Source organism: Mesoplodon densirostris, chromosome 1 (genome assembly GCF_025265405.1).
Source record: "Mesoplodon densirostris isolate mMesDen1 chromosome 1, mMesDen1 primary haplotype, whole genome shotgun sequence".
NCBI classification, from domain to species: domain Eukaryota; kingdom Metazoa; phylum Chordata; class Mammalia; order Artiodactyla; family Ziphiidae; genus Mesoplodon; species Mesoplodon densirostris.
In genome coordinates, this window is record NC_082661.1 from 121728132 (window position 1) to 121744744 (window position 16613).

Genomic DNA, 16613 nt, shown 5'->3' on the forward strand with positions numbered 1-16613 from the left:
AAAATGAAATAGGATAAAATTGAATAGCAGTAAAGAATAGAATAGGCACTATGGAAAATCAAATCAGTGAAGCATTGAGCAAGCTCTAGAGCTCCTACAGAATGCAGAAAAAAGGATAGAAAGATGAAAATGATGAAGGAGAAGATGTGGCTCCACAGGCAGGGAATAGAGATGAAACCTAATGACTTTAGGTGTTTAAGAGGAGAAAACAAGAACAACCGGAAATGAAGCAATAATCAAAGGCAAATGTTAAGTAGAAAGCAACTTCTCTCTCTGTGTCATACAAAGACTTAAGTATTGAGAACAGAAGGATTCACTGCATGCTAGACAAAAATCAAAATGTTAGAATTAGAAGAATAAAAATAAATCCTACATTCACCCAGGCAGAAAGAAAAATGTTGCCTACAAAGACTGACTTTAACCTTTCTGTAACGGCAAATGCGAGAATTTGAGAAAGATCTTAGTGCTTTTGGGTGAAAAGTTTGTAACCCAAGAATTTTCAAAGCATTCAGATTGTCTCTCATTTGTGAAAGCAATAGAAGGACCTTCACTGTTACTCAAAGGCTCAGAAACTACTCATGGATGTGATCCTTCTATTATTTAAAAATATTATTGAGATAAATAAATCGTGGGGATGTAAAAAAGTACAGCAGAAGGTATATAGTCAATAATATTGTATTACAATTGTATGGTGACACATGGTAACTTGACATATTGTGGTGATCATTTCACAATGTATACAAATGTTGAATCACTATGTTGTATACCTGAAACTACTATGATACTGTATGTCCATTATACCTCAGTGAGAAAATGAAAACATGTTATTTAAAAATAAACTGTAAACATGTAGGAGATTTAAAATGAGCAAAAACAGAAATTCTAGGCACTGTGCTGCCTTCACACATTGCATCCTAAAATTGGATTTTGTAATTTGAAGCCTGCAGGGGTTGATGTGGCTAAGCTTAGCCTTGCAGCGCTCCCTTGCGCTCTTACTTTCCCCACTTTCTTGGCGCCAGATGTAAGTCTTGAGCTGTGTCACATCCTCTACTTTGCTCCTTTTCCGATGGAAGCCATTGCCATATTCACCACTCTTCTCTACAAGGACTTGCTGACAGTGGATGACCTATGTACGTTATTGGGCTAGAGAACCTGGAAAATGACTGAACAAAAGATTTGCTTTTGTTCTATACTAAAGTAAAGTGCACATCTATACTCTGGCCATTTTCAAGGCCAAAGATCTTGACTCTTGGTGTTCTGAATTTTTCAAACACACATTAACTCCAGTCCTTGGGATTTAGTATGGTAAAGTTTATAAACAACCCAGTGGAAAATTTTGTCAGAAAGGCCCTATTTACAGCTTCTTCTCACTTTATTTAAAACAGTTACATATTTTATATAAAAAGACTGTAAGGAAAATGCAGCTAAACATTAATAATATTAACCAGTGGGTGGTGGTATTTGAGGTGATTTTCATTTTTTTCTTTACAGTTTGCTGTAGTATTTCACAACCGAGCATATATTACTCTTATAATTAGGAAAGAGCTTAATTTTTTAAAAAACACAGTATTCAAAGGATACAAACAGACATCTCACAAAAGCAGAAACCTGAATGACGAGTAACATGAAAAAACACTCTGCTTCATTAGTAATAAAGGAGTTTCAAATTAAAGCCACCAATAATGGTTATGTTTTCCTAATCACTAGAGTAGGCAATAATTTAAAAGTTTGATTACACCTGTAAAAGTGAGGGTGCGGCGTGGAACTCTCACACCTTACTGTGAGAACATGAATTAGCACAACCATTTTGGAGATTACTACGACAAGATCTAGGAGAGTTAGCAATGCATACATTCAGAAATTACACTTTTAGATGCTGCAGTATTGCTTGTAATGACAAAACTTGGATACAAAATCCATTAAAAGGAAAAGATATATAAACCTTTGTGGTATAGTCTGTGCCGTAGTTAAAGTAACCGAATGTAAGCCACATAGGACAATGTAGAAGAACCCCAAAAATGTAATGTTGAAGGAGGAAATGCAAGTTACAAAGGAATATTTATAGCATGATTTGAATTTCGTAAATTCAGAAACATAAAAAACAAACCTTACTTCATTTATGGATCCAAACATATGTCGTAAAATTACCCAAGTATACAAGGAAATGATGAATTCAGGCTGGTGGTTATCTCTGGGGAGTGAAGGAAGGGACTTGGAGTTAGGGGAAGAGCAACACAAAGGGCATTGGTCATCCTGTAATTTTTTGGGGTGGGGAAAAACATAAAAATCTGAGGCATGTGTATGAAGATGTTAATATCTGGCAAAGTGGAGAGAGTAGGTATAATTTTAATTGCTTAAAATATGTCATAGTAAAAATGAAAATAAAATATTAATATATTTTATAAAATATATTTTTAAACTTTTTATTTTATATTAGAGTATAGTTGATTAACAATATTGTGTTAGTTTCAGGTGTACAGCATAGTGATTCAGTTATACATACACATGTATCTATTCTTTTTCAAATTCTTATTTTAACAAATATAAAAATAAAGTCTATATTTACAATTTTAGTGTGCCAATTATCACAGCAGATAAAATATAACATAAAGACTAAAAGAGGAGAAGGGGCAAGATGGCAAAGTAGGAAGATCCTGGGCTGGCCTCCTGCCGTGGACACACCAAAATTGCAACTACATTTAGAGAAACTGTTTCCGAGAATGCCCTGAAGACTAGCAGGAAGGATTTCCCACAACTAAAGATAAAAAGAAAAAGCCACATTGAGATGGGTAGGAGGGGTGGAGATGCGGTCTGGCCAGAACCCACATCTGCAGTGTTGCACCCCACAGGCAGGAGGGACATCACAGCCTCAGAGGTCCTCCTGAGGAGTGAGGGCTCTGAACTCCACATTGGCTGCCCAGCCCCAGGGACCTGCACCAGGGAGATGAGCCCACATAACGTCTGGCTTTGAAAATGAGCGGGGCTTATGTCTGGGAGAGCTGGAGGGCAATAAGCAATTGAGAATCCTCCCTTGAAGGACATGTGCAAAAACGTATTGCTCCAAGTCCCAGTGCAGGGGCAGCAGTTTGAAAAGTGCCTGGGTCATATGTGAAGGAGATTCATCTCATCAACTAGTGCCACGTGCCTGAGGGGCAGGGATCTGTTGGAAGTTTCGCTGAGTACAGGGGAGCTGGTGGGCACCAGTTTATTTTGTTTTTAGCTCACTCTCTCTCTAGCTGGCCTGGCACTGACAGGTATCATTTTTAACTCTTCACTAACTTACTAGCATGACTTACCCTGCCCCAGGTTCACCAGCAGACCTGACCCAGTCAGTGCTCCTTCAAATTCCCTGCCCCCTGCCAGATCCAGTGGGTACCCTTGGCCAGCACAGGATCTGCCCCCCAAAGCAGCTCCCCACCCACCAGACCAAGAAGGTGCCCTCAGCAGGCACTGGAGCTCCTCTGAAGTGGCCTTCCACCCCACCATATCCAGCAGGTGCCCTGAGCTGGCATCAGAGCCCCTCCAAGACCCCCAACCGAAGTGGCTTCCTCCCAGGGGCTGGCCATACAGACCAGAGCACCCACAACAGCTGTGGCCAGGCCTCACAGCCAACTGCACAGGGGACCAGCCCTGCATGCCATTGCACCTGCAGGAGGCAGGGCCCAGCCATAACAGGAGGGCACATGCAGCCCGCACAGGGGCACTCCTGGAACACCTGGTGACCAGGGGGACTGTGCTCCTGGGTCCCACAGCATACCTTCTACACAAAGCTACTCTTTTAAATACTGGGAGGAAGAGCTGGTCTACCTAATATGTAGAAACAAACACAGATTGAGAAGAAAAAGGAATATGCTCCAAACAAAAGAACAAGACAAAACCTCAGAAAAAGAACTAAATGAAATGGAGATAAGTGACCTTCCAGATAAAGAGTTAAAAGTAATGGTCATAAAGATGCTCACCAAATGCATGAGAAGAATGGAGGAACACAGAATTTCAACAATGAGATAGAAAAAAAAATCCAATCAGAGCTGAAGAATTAACAGCAACTGAAATGGAAAATACACTAGAGGGAACCAACATCAGATTAGAGGATGCAGAAGGACAGATCAGCAATCTGGAAGGCAGGCTATTATAAATCACCCAATTGGAATAGCAAAAAGAAAAAAGAAACCAAAAAATGAGGACATTTTAAGGGATCTCTGGGACAACACCAAGTGTATGATTATTCACATTATAGGGATCCCAGAAGGAGAAGAGAAAAAGCAAGGGACCGAAAACCAATTTGAGGAAATACTGGCTAACAACTTCTCTAACCTGGTGAAAGAAACAGACATCTAAGTCCAGGAAGCACAGAGAGTCCCAAGCAAGATGAACCAAAAAGAGGTCCAGGAAGAAATCAAAGAGGAAATAAAAAAATACTTTGAGACAAATGAAAATGGAAACAGCGTTACAAAATCTATGGGACGCAGCATATGTAGTTCTAAGAGGGAAGTTTATAGCGATACAGGCCTACCTCAGGAAACAAACAAAAAACCTCAAACAATCTTACCTTACACCTAAAGGAACTAGAAAAAGAAGAACAAACACTACCAAAGCTGGTAGAAGAAAAGGAAACATAAAGGTCAGAGCAGAAATAAACAAAATAGAGACTACAAAAACAATAGAAAAGATCAACGAAACTAAGAGCTGGTCCTTTGAAAAGATAAACAAAATCGATAAAACTTTAGCCAGTCTCATGAATAAGAAAAGAGAGGGCCTAAATAAATGAAATCAAAAATGAAAGAGAGGGCCTCCCTGGTGGCGCAGTGGTTGAGAGTCCGCCTGCCGATGCAGGGGATACGGGTTCGTGCCCCGATCTGGGAGGATCCCATATGCCGCGGAGCGGCTGGGCCCGTGAGCTGTGGCCGCTGGGCCTGCGCGTCCGGAGCTTGTGCTCCGCAACGGGAGAGGCCACGACAGTGAGAGGCCCGCATACCGCAAAAAGAAAAAAAAAAAAAAAATGAAAGAGAAGTTATTCTCGACACTACAGAAATACAAAGACTCATAAAAGACTACTGCAAACAATTATACATCAACAAATTGGACAACCTAGAAGAAACAGATAAATTCCTAGAAACATACAGTCTTCCAAGAGTGAATCAGGAAGAAATTGAAAATCTGAACAGACTGATTACTAGTAATGAAATTGAATCAATAATCAAAAAACTCTCAACAAACAGAAGTCCAGGACCAGACAGCTTCACAGGTGAATTTTACCAAACATTTTTTAAAGACGTGATACTTATCCTTCTCAAACTACTCCAAAAAACTGAAGAGGAAGGAAAGCTTCCAGATTCATTCTACAAGGCTAACGTTACCCTGATACCAAAATCAGGTGAAGATTTTTGGCTTTATCCTAGGGACAACCATTTCCCAAATGGAGTGTTGTGGAACACCAGTGACCTCTGAGGTGTTAATTTGTGTTCCTGGGAAATGAATTTGCTGTGGTCAGTAAGTTTAAAAAAAATTATGCCTCTGCTTGAAGCACAATGCACATTTACATAGTAATGTCGCTGAGAACTTCTGTAGTAAAAAAACAGCACACAACAAAAACTTAGTTGGCATTTGTTCAGCCCTGTGTTTCCCAAGTACATATGATTGTAGATCCCTTGAACAAGGAGTATTTATTATCATTTGAGGACTATTAATTTTCAGGAGATACAGTGAGTGGAACATACTCTTTTTTTTTTTTTTTTCCTTTTTGCGGTATGCGGGCCTCTCACTGTTGTGGCCTCTCCCGTTGCGGAGCACAGGCTCCGGATGCGCAGGCCCAGCGGCCACGGCTCACGGGCCCAGCCGCTCCGCGGCATATGGGATCCTCCCAGATCGGGGCACGAACCCGTATCCCCTGCATCGGCAGGCGGACTCTCAACCACTGCGCCACCAGGGAGGCCCGGAACATACTCTTAATTACAAATATATGTATACCATTATATAGAAAGCAGCATGATTAAAAGATTTTGGATATTGAGAGTGGCAGTGTTTGGCAAGATGATTGGAGCTGATGGAGGCTGGAGCCAAAGAGGCCAAATAAGCCGTAATTGCAGTAGGTAATAGATTATCAGGGCCTTAGTCCATTGCTCACAGCATAAGCTAATGATTGCCACACTTATGTTCCTAATACACAATAAACACTTGTTTCTTACATGTCTGTGGACTTGCTGAGATTCAGCTGCTCTGGCTCCAAGTTATAGGTTGGGTCACATTCTGCTTCGCATAATTGTCCTTAAACAAGAGCTTACCCAAGGTGTATTCTTCATATGACAAAACATAAGTTTACTTCACACATTGTGCCATGTCAGGAAACATCCCACTGGCCAAAGCAAAGGACATGGATGGCCAAACCCAAATCAAGAGACAGGGCATGACCATCTGCTTACCACACATGAGGCCAAAGATAGTTGCAGGGCCAAGGTTAGCATCAGACAGCTGGGGGAATCTATTTTTCCCAGGGAGTGGGGAGTGGGGTGACAGAGTGAATATTTACTGAACAGTCATCTCATCTGTGGCTATGTCTGTCCACAAAATGAAGAAATCACAGGTATTTGCTAGATAGTCGAACTTTGTGATACCGGGTCCATCGATGTGGGCTCCATTTCTGAAAGATGCCAAGGACACCATAAAAGGATGGTTTCAGTGTGGCACGAATGAAGACAGTAGTGTGACAGCTGAATCTTACCTGTATCTTGTTTGCTCTCCAGGTGTGATAACAAGGTGGAATGAGAGTGGAAGTGGGAATCCCTGAGAAGAAAATTGCTAAGAAATTAAAACAGGATTGTATGAGCTTAGCCCAGATCATTGTGCCTGGCAGAGAGAACCAGATGAGTAAGGAGCCCATCTTTCACATTTTACACAGCTTTCCTCTTTAAAAAAAAAAATGATAATAATTAATTAATTAATTAGGCTGCGCTGGGTCTTCATTGCTGCGTGTGGCTTTCTCTAGTTGCGGCAAGCGGGGGCTACTCTATGTTGTGGTGCGCAGGCTTCTCGTTGCAGCGGCTTCTCTTGTTGCGGAGCATGGGCTCTAGGTGCGTGGGCTTCAGTAGTCATGGCGTGCGGGCTCAGTAGTTGGGGCTCGTGGGCTCTAGAGTGCAGGCTCAGTAGTTGTGGCACACGGGCTTAGTTGCTCCGTGGCATGTGGGATCTTCCCGGACCAGGGGTGAAACACGCATCCCCTGCTTTTGCAGGCAGATTCTTAACCACTGTGCCACCAGGGAAGTACCCAGCTTTCCTCTTTTAACATTAATTGATATCTAGTATTCAGAGACATGACAAAGTGTAGATCTCAGAGAATAATTTCAATCCCCAAGGGAACAAAAAGGAATGATCTTGAATATTTTGAAATAATGTGGATTAAAACTATAGGATCATACAACCTGTTGCATTTTTAGAACCTTAATATTTTTACTCCAGAATGGTTTGGTGCCTGCTGTGTTCTACATTTAATACCCATAAAAACCATATTATATGTATTTTTTTTTCAGTTTGTCATCTCCACGTACTAATTGTGTAAATATGATATACAGATAACTCTTCCTATATGGAGGCACAGAGCCTCTTTCTTGCTTTAAAGAGTGATAGTAAAATATATATATATTTTAAAACTTTTATTGGAGCATATTTGATATACAATGTTGTGTTAGCTTCAGATGTACAGCAAAGTGAATCAGTTATACATATACATATATCCACATTTTTTAAAGATTCTTTTCCATATATGCCATTACAGAGTATTGAATAGAGTTCCCTGTGCTATATAGTAGGTCCTATTGTAAAATATATATTGAGGTTTTATTTTCTGGCCAGAAAACTTTTAAAAGCACAGGGCTTGTGTCTAGTTGTGTTGAAGAGAAGGTGGAGAATGAAGAAATGACTAGAAGGGAACAGAAAAGTTCGGCCTGTGGCCAAATTGTAAAAATGGCAAAATGTATCCACAGTACTTGGTTCTCATAAGCACCCTGGTTCTTCTCCTTAGTGTCATTGCTTAGTGACCTCATAGTACCTGCTCTGGGGAAAGGGAATCTGACACTTATCCCCTCCTGGCATAAATGACTTATAAGGATTTCTGTTTTACACATCAAAATGGAAATCTATAATGAGCAGAGAATACCAGGAATGGAAGGTGGAAAAGCATTTTGGAGAGTGGGGATTCTCTCAGTGCTCATAACATACCATCAGGAAGGCACCAGATATGTTCTACCTGCAGAAACACGTGTATATATGAAATGTTTAGTGCCAGACCGAGTCTATAAAGAGCACAATATCTAGTATTAAAAAAAAAAAAAAGAGAGAGAGAAAGGGGTCTGAGACAAGGTATTCTAGACTTACAGTATGTCTCTTGTATGGATATGATCCTATTATTTTAAAAATATAACTCAAAATAGAAACAAAATTCATAGGGTGTTAGAGATATGAAACTTTGGGAGATGGAGTATCAAATAATTATCATTAATATTTAGTATTCAGTTTTGTACCTGATTAATCACTTGTTGAGCTGCTACCTGAATGAATAGCTGTGCCTAGAAATTCTCGGTGTCAATAATCACGTACCCGTTAGATTGTTCATTTCTGTCCACGCAACACCCAGTCCTAGATTCATAATTATTAGTAATAATGATGATGATGATTATAGTATCATTTACACAAAATGGTCTTAGAAACCCATTACCGTGGTTTTGTTTTAGAGTCTCTGCCACTGACCAAAGGGATGAATTTTGGGTGACCACCTTACCTCTTTAGGACCCGGTTCTATTCATTTACTTAACAAGTATCATTGGGCATCTACTCTATGTATGCCTTTCCTAGGTACTGTGGGAAATGCCAAGAGGAAAAATACACAGTCTTTACTCACAGTGAAATTACAATAGAGTGGGATATAATATGATTATATGGTGGCATTATAATTTAAATGCCATAAGACAGTGTATCTAAAATGTTAAGATACCCAAAAGAGGGAGAGGGCATTTTCGGTTGGAGTCATTGGGGAGAAGATGAAGAGGGGAGGGAAGGAAAAGATTTGATGTACAAGGGAGCTTTGGGGCTGGTCTGGAGGGAAAATGAGACACTACAAGTTGAGGGAGGTGTCTTAACAAAGAATTGAGGGGGAAAACAGAGACATATTTGTGAAATGGCGGAGATTCCCGCTTGACTGCATTGCAAGTTATGTCTTCGGGAGTACAGGGAATAAAAGTCAGGAACATAAATTAGGGACAGAGCTTAGAAAACGTTGAATTTCCAGATAATGTGGTTGAACTTTATTTACAAGATACTGGTGAGTCAGTGAATCTCTTGGAGCAGATGTTTGGCATGCTGTGAGCTGTGCTTTGGGAGAATTACTCTGGCGTGGTGGCTAGGATGATTTGGACTGGAGCGAAGGGAGAGTGGCTTCATGCCCACCAATTAAGAAGCTACCACAACAGTTCAGGTCAAAGACAATACGGACCTGAACTAGGGGGTGGATAGTAGGGGATAGAAATGAACACAATTCCTGGAAGAAGAATTGATGAGGCAGTTGGGAGGCAGCTGGGAAGATGTCAGTTGTGGCTTAATTTTTGAATCTTCCCTCATTCCCATAGACCAGGTTTTCTCAACCTCTGGACTATTGGTAGTTTGGACTGGATAATTTTTAGTTATGGGAGGCTGTCCTGCACCTGGTAGGAGGTTTAATAGCATTCCTGGCCTTTACCCATTAGGTGCCTGTGGTACTGTCCTCACCCCCACTCCCATCCCCAGCTGTGAACACCAAAACTGTCTATAGATATAGGCACATGTCCCCTGGGGAACACAGCTGCCCCTAGATGAGAATCACTGCCCTATGTAAAACTAATAGGACAACTAAGATATAAAATCCAACAAATCACGGACAGTATCTCTATGTATATATGTATGTATGTATGTATGTATATATCTATCTATTATCTATCTCATCTACGTTTCTACCTATCTACTGTTACTAGGTTTTAAGACATCTCCACAAATGCCCAAATATGAGTGGGTTGGGGAAAACCCGTGAGAGTCAGGAGACCTCAGTATCAGCATCTTTGCAGGTGGAAGTCAAGGGAAGGCAGTGTGAATCCTGATGGTCCCCAGTACCCCCATATCCCTAACAGGTACTCACTGGAAAGCGTGGCTAAACTGGGTGGGAGTTTTGCAGGATCCATATCACGGGTGGGAGCAAGGGGCTGCACTTGATGAGACCTAATGGTGCTAGAGCAGCCTGGACCCTATAGACCATTGATCATAATAAGCCAGTGTTCCCTTCCAGGAGGAACTATTGGGAATAGGTTCGAAACCGAGCCAGGAGCAAAGGGGCAAAAACATTCAGATAAAAATGGGATTACAGCGTAAAAATGGGAGATCTCACAAAGTACAAGGCCATGTTTTTTAAATCACCTTGAGAGAAAAACAGCAAAGGGAGTTTAGAATCATGAATCTAGAAAAATTATTTTGACCTCTCCTCCCTCCTAAAAGTAGACAAAAGCTTATTTACTTACATATGAGCAAAGGAAAAAGTATGCAGTCTAATAAAGAGAATGAGGAACAGAATAAATTCCCCGTGGCCTGGGAGGCACATGGAAAGGCATGCCCACAAAGCAGATGAGAACTGAGACTCAGAATTCCATAGTGAGCTGAAAGCAAGCAAGCAAATGGGGGAAGCTGGGCCAATAAATCACACATAGAAAAACTCAGAAATGAGGTGATTGAGGAAGATTTTTAAAAAGAACTGGAAATAACAAAATCATCCCTGTAATGAAGTTGCACCAAGAGGACCACAAAAGCAAGTAAACAGAAAGGATAATGAAATGACAGAAGTAGAACATGGAAAGGAAGCAAATTTTAAAAATCAAAATGCATTTTAGAACATCTGAGAGAAAGGGATAAATTTAGAAGATTCAACATATGGCTAAGACAGGGGTTCATGACCTAGAGGCATGGAATTCAGTGTTTTTGTGGCTAAAATTCAGGTGGTCTGTGGGTTTGATTAGTAAAAATATGATGTATTCACTGCTATTCACCTCTAGATGAAATTTAACATTTTTCTTTAGCTAATAAGGCACAACAGAAAACACAGTAGTATTAACAGTAGCTGTGACTTGTCACCAAAGCTAATTACAAATGTCATAATATCAAATTATAGCTTTAAAAAAGTCCAGATATCATTTATGGTCATCACTTTTTCAAACTTAAAGTCATTATTAGACTTAACACTAGACCTTATTATTTACTGTGGTAATAAAGAAGTAAATATATTACTGTATCATAATTTTTAAAAATTTTGAGAACTGCTATTTCAATAATTCGTTTCCTTTGATATTCTATGCATTCCATTTTATGCATCTAAAAACATTATTCCAAAAAAGGATCCATAGGTTTCACCAGACTGCTAAAAGTTCCACACAAATTTTGAAATCTCTATTATATAATAGGGGTCCCTGAAGGGAAATTATAATTCAAAAAAATTTCCTGAAATAAAAGAGAATTTGAAATTACACATTGAGAGGACTGGAAATTGACCTATAATGGCTGACACTATCCTGTAAAGAAAAGTCCTTCGGACATCCCAGCAAAAAGACCAATAGAAAGAAGACTTAGATTGCCATCAGAGTCTTTAACAGGAACACTTTTATGACCAAGGAAAATATAGTAACATATGTAAGAAAGCTAAGGAAAGAAAATGTGGGCCAAGAATCTTATGTTCAGCCAAACTGACCTTTAAGTATAAAAAGCCTCTGGTAAACTGATGTAAACATGCAAGAACACAGAGAATATTGTTCTCATGTGCCTTTCCTGAGTTATCTAGCAGACCGCCGTGAAATAAGAATAGAATTTAAGAGTAAGAATTTTGAAATTTTTATAGCACTTTGACATTGCCGTGACATCCAAGCACATGAATCATTTCTCGAGTAATTTATTTTTATTGGACTCTTCTAAAGTATTGGTCCATAAAAGATTGGGAAAAAAATTCTTTTTAACTCTCCATACTAAAAGATCAACTTCAGACAACCAAATTTACCATAAAGGTGGGTAGAGAACATTCAATATAAATTTACCTGTACAGTTAAGACCCAAAAAATCACTATAAGGGAGACAGTGTAGTATGTAGTACGTCATATCCATATGCTCTGGCAGTGTAGGTAATGTAACTGTTTTTAAAATGGGAGCATTAGAAATAAGGAGATGATAAAAAAGCTGCCTTCTAGTTCTGCCCTCTGACAAAGCCTAGAAACAGTGACCAAGTTCTTAGTAATGAGCATTTCTCACAATGCAGGCTGAAGTCTTGAAATACGTACTCTTTCCTCCCCTTGGATTTGCATGATTCCAGGTGTGAAGCAGGAAATGTATATGATTAGCCTACGATGCACCAGAGAGTAAGGAAGCTATCAAAGATTACCAAGGTTGTGCTCAGAAGCCTCCTTAGCTAACTTGAAGAGGCTCTTAGTGGTCAAATATGGGGTAAACAAAGTTAAGAACTTGGGGAGACCTAAGGATATTTACAGGCAGAGGGAAAAGACCTGGGAAGAATGGGAAACAGTCACAATTTAAGGGGGATGAAATGATGGGTGGAAAGTCATTTGCCAAAAAAAAAGGACCTGAAAAAAAAGATCTTTAAAAGGGCTTCACACTCTAACATGTAATTCTGTCCCTGTAAACTTGGCTGGCCTCTTGCCCAGGGTAATTGAGACATTTACCACTTCTAGGGTGAGAGGAATAGGAAGAGAGACCCCGTGTTGTTGGGAGTGACTAGAATGGATGGAAATAAAATGATGGGCGATGTCTGTGCCATCGCTTTTAAAGTTACAGCAGGCCCAGGCCTCTATCACTCAGCTTCAAACTGCTTTCTGAAGGGCTGTCCTAGTGATGACTGCCATATATAATGAGAGTGCTAAATCAGCTTGAATGATGGTTTACCTATATTTGTTTATGAACTATGGTCCTCTTGCAGTTTGCAGCATACAATGGATGACTGTCTTTAGCTTTTAAATGGGTTAGTTAGCCTCAGAAAAGAGGATAGCAGCTCTTGAAAGACTCAGATTCGTGTACCATTGAGTCCTGCTCCTGAGGAAAAAAACGCGACTGCTTTGATACCGTGAGGTTCATAATTATGCTTCCCTGAGAAGAGAGTAAGGAATATCTAAACACGTAATGTGGATTTTATGTTCCTGGGCCTTCTGTTTCATGCACTGCTACTTTGAATATTCTGCTATTTAAAATCAAGATTAAAACAGGCCTTGGGATAACTAGAGAGCATTGCCCTTAAGTAAAAGGACCTTGAGACAAAAAAATAATCAATTCCCATTTGCATAATGCTTTCAATTTTTTTCAAAGCCTTTTCCATATCTGTTATTTCACTTGATCTTCACAACAACCATGTGAGGCTGTTCACTTTAAAGAAATGAACTTGAAAGCAGCGAACATTTAAAACATTTCCAAAAAATGTAGTAAAACCACAAAGAAAATTCCCAGAGCATCTATACCATAGCTCTAACTTAAACTGTATTTACTGCAAATTGTATTGACTCAAAAGAGATGGCAGCTCATAAATACAGTTCCTCTGTCCTGAACCAGATTCAAACTGCAGTTGTTATGAATACAAAAGAGCTTTCTGAGTACATAACTGTAGTTTTGCTGCATTAAAGTGAAAGGCTGGCATTTGGACTAGAAAACAGGCTGTAACTGTGCCTGTTCTGCATGGCAAGCATCTCAGTGCCTGCCAGCAATCGGGATGGATTTACATATATTGACTCAATCCAGCATATGAGTAACGATCAATTTTCTTGATCTATTCTATTCTGTCAATCTGTGCTTTTGCTAGCAAATGAGGAGACATTGCTGTCAGCCAGAAATAGAGTTTCCTGGGCTTATGTGAGCTTTTAAGATCTCTTTCCTACTTAATTAAAAGATACATACAGTGGTTGGTGAAGAGTAGCAGGCAAGTCACAGTAACAAAATTTGCCATGTATAGACGGGTTCCTGGAAGAAAAATCCTGAAAGATGGCAAAATAAATGTAATGGCAGACTTCCGTTTCTGAGGATAGTATATTTTGATGTCAATTTTATTAATCGTAAAATAAATAGAAAGGGACAAGTACAATTTATCTGTCAGGAGTGGCCAGTAAAAGCATCCTTATCAGGAGTCATAAATTACTCTTTCAAGTAACGGTATGTAAGAGAAAATGCTTTCCTGTTCCGTCTCTTATATTAATGTATCATGTCATATTAATTCATTTGCTTTTGGTCCAGTTCATCTCTGCCCCCAAGTTGTACTGGAGCTGTAAGGAAGATCACATAATGTATACAAAGGGAGCGGGAAACGTTCCCATAAGGAAAGGCTGGACACACATCAAGCCCCTTGAGGTCCCCTTTCACCCCAATGTACCGGTGATTCCAGGGCACCCAGCAGGTTGCCAGACAAACTCTGAGTACTTTTTCAAGTTAGTTTTCTGGTGGGTGAGTAGTGGAATGTTTCTGCTAGGGGGCCCAGTGGTGCAGTCTCACAGTTTCTACTTTTTGTGACTTCTTTCAAGTGTTTTGGGGGATGGAGATTCTGAATCTGTACAAGAAGTGGGATGTGAGTATGTATACATTTATTGGCTCATTAAGTACTGGGATGGTTGGGGATGGCTTCTGTCTGTTCCTTAAGACCTTCCTGAATGCCAGTATCAAGTACTTCTGGAACTACCTGAACTTACCCGGGGACAGGTTTAGGAGTAGACACATTAGCAAGAAATAATAGCTGAAGTTCTGTGCTCCAGTGAAGGGAACCAGCAGCCAGGAGGCCTGGCCTGGCTCTTCCATCGATGAGTTCTACGGTCATGAGAAAAGTGTTACCCTTTTTGTAGCTCAGTTCTCTCATCTGTAAAATGAAGATGTCGCCGTAGATGCACTATTTTCAAACTGAGCTTAGGGCGTTTCCTCTGCAACTGTCATCCTGGGACTCCCACTTCTCAGACGGTGTGAGTGGCTCCGCTTATACCCATTGTGTAGAGCACGCTCCCAATTAGATTTTGTTCAAACCGAGGCTAGAAAGGATTTAAAATCATGGCATTAGAGCATCTTGAAGGTTTCTTACACCTCGAAAATTCTATGACCAGTATGAGAACATCTGAGCCTTTTGGTTTATTGGTTTATTATGATTAAGAATCCTGCTCTCCAAATGCCAGGAATGGATGTAACCTAAGTCACCTCCAATTTTCAGTGATTCTTCCTCCTTGGTCATGTCTGACATTGATAGCCCCCGTTTGGTTAGCTCACTGGTATAGCATCTGACACATAGGATGAATACAATAAATAGGCATCAGGTGGCTCTCAGGTCTCTCTAAGATTCACACTTCTAGATGTTAGCCAAAGGAACCGGTGGTGAGAATGGCCAAATAGAGGATGGGCATCTGAAAGGGCAAGCGTTCGGTGCAAGAGCAGACTGGGAAGCAGATAAAAATAAAATTAAGGTGTCTGATCCCTAAGAATCAAAAAATTGGGGCCTCCCTGGTGGCGCAGTGGTTAAGAGTCCGCCTGCCGATGCAGGGGATACGGGTTCGTGCCCCGGTCTGGGAGGATCCCATATGCCGCTTAGCGGCTGGGCCCGTGAGCCATGGCCGCTGGGCCTGCGCATCCGGAGCCTGTGCTCCGCAACGGGAGAGGCCACAACAGTGAGAGGCCCGCATACCGCAAAAAGAAAAAAAAAAAAAAAAAAAAAAAAGAATCAAAAAATTGACACAAATTCTGCCTTTGTTTCATAACCCATCTCGTTTGGTTTGGAAATGAAAATAGACATACAGTGCTCTTTGCAAAAGCTGCATCTCCTTTTTGGTCTCTGCCTCCACCTTGCCACGTGGTGTTAAATAGCTTGGTGCTGAACATTTGCCCTCTGGAGACAGTGGGATGAAAGAGCTCACCCCAGCCTCCACCACTCGGGACTGCACCAGTACGAAACTAAGACTGCCCTAGAGCACAGGTGCAAGAATCTCCGCTTTGAAGTCTCTTATAAGGATCCAGAGCCACAGTCGACCGTGAGCTAAAATGTATACTGTCCTTTCCCCTATTGTGTCAGGTTTCTAATGCTCACACTCAACCCTTAATGTTGTTATAAATGATCCTACTAGGAGCACTCCCTTTTAATCCATTCCCATGTCTTTCAGTACTAAGGAAATCAAGGCCCAGGGTGGGTACAGGACTTATACAAGGACACACATTTAGGCTGTGGGACCAGACAATTGAGCTGGCCCTTACGAATATTCCTTGAACAAGAGGTCATTGTCTTTAGATGTCCCGTGGCTCACAGATGTGAGACAGGTCCACAAGTCAATCAGTCAACCTGTGTTTATTGAGCATCTACTGTGCCCCAAGAATGGTGGGAAGCCCTCAAGATACAGTAATGAACAGGACACACTTCCTACTTTCATGAAATTTACAATCTTATGGGGAAGACTGGTGAAAAAGTTCATGTGAGCAAAGGCTAAAAAGTAACCCAAATATTACAAGGCTAAAACAGTTAAGAAGCACACCCAGCCCTATGCGGGGATAAGGGAGGGCTTCTCTGAGGAAGCAGTGGTAGAGCTGAGAGCTGAGCAATAAAC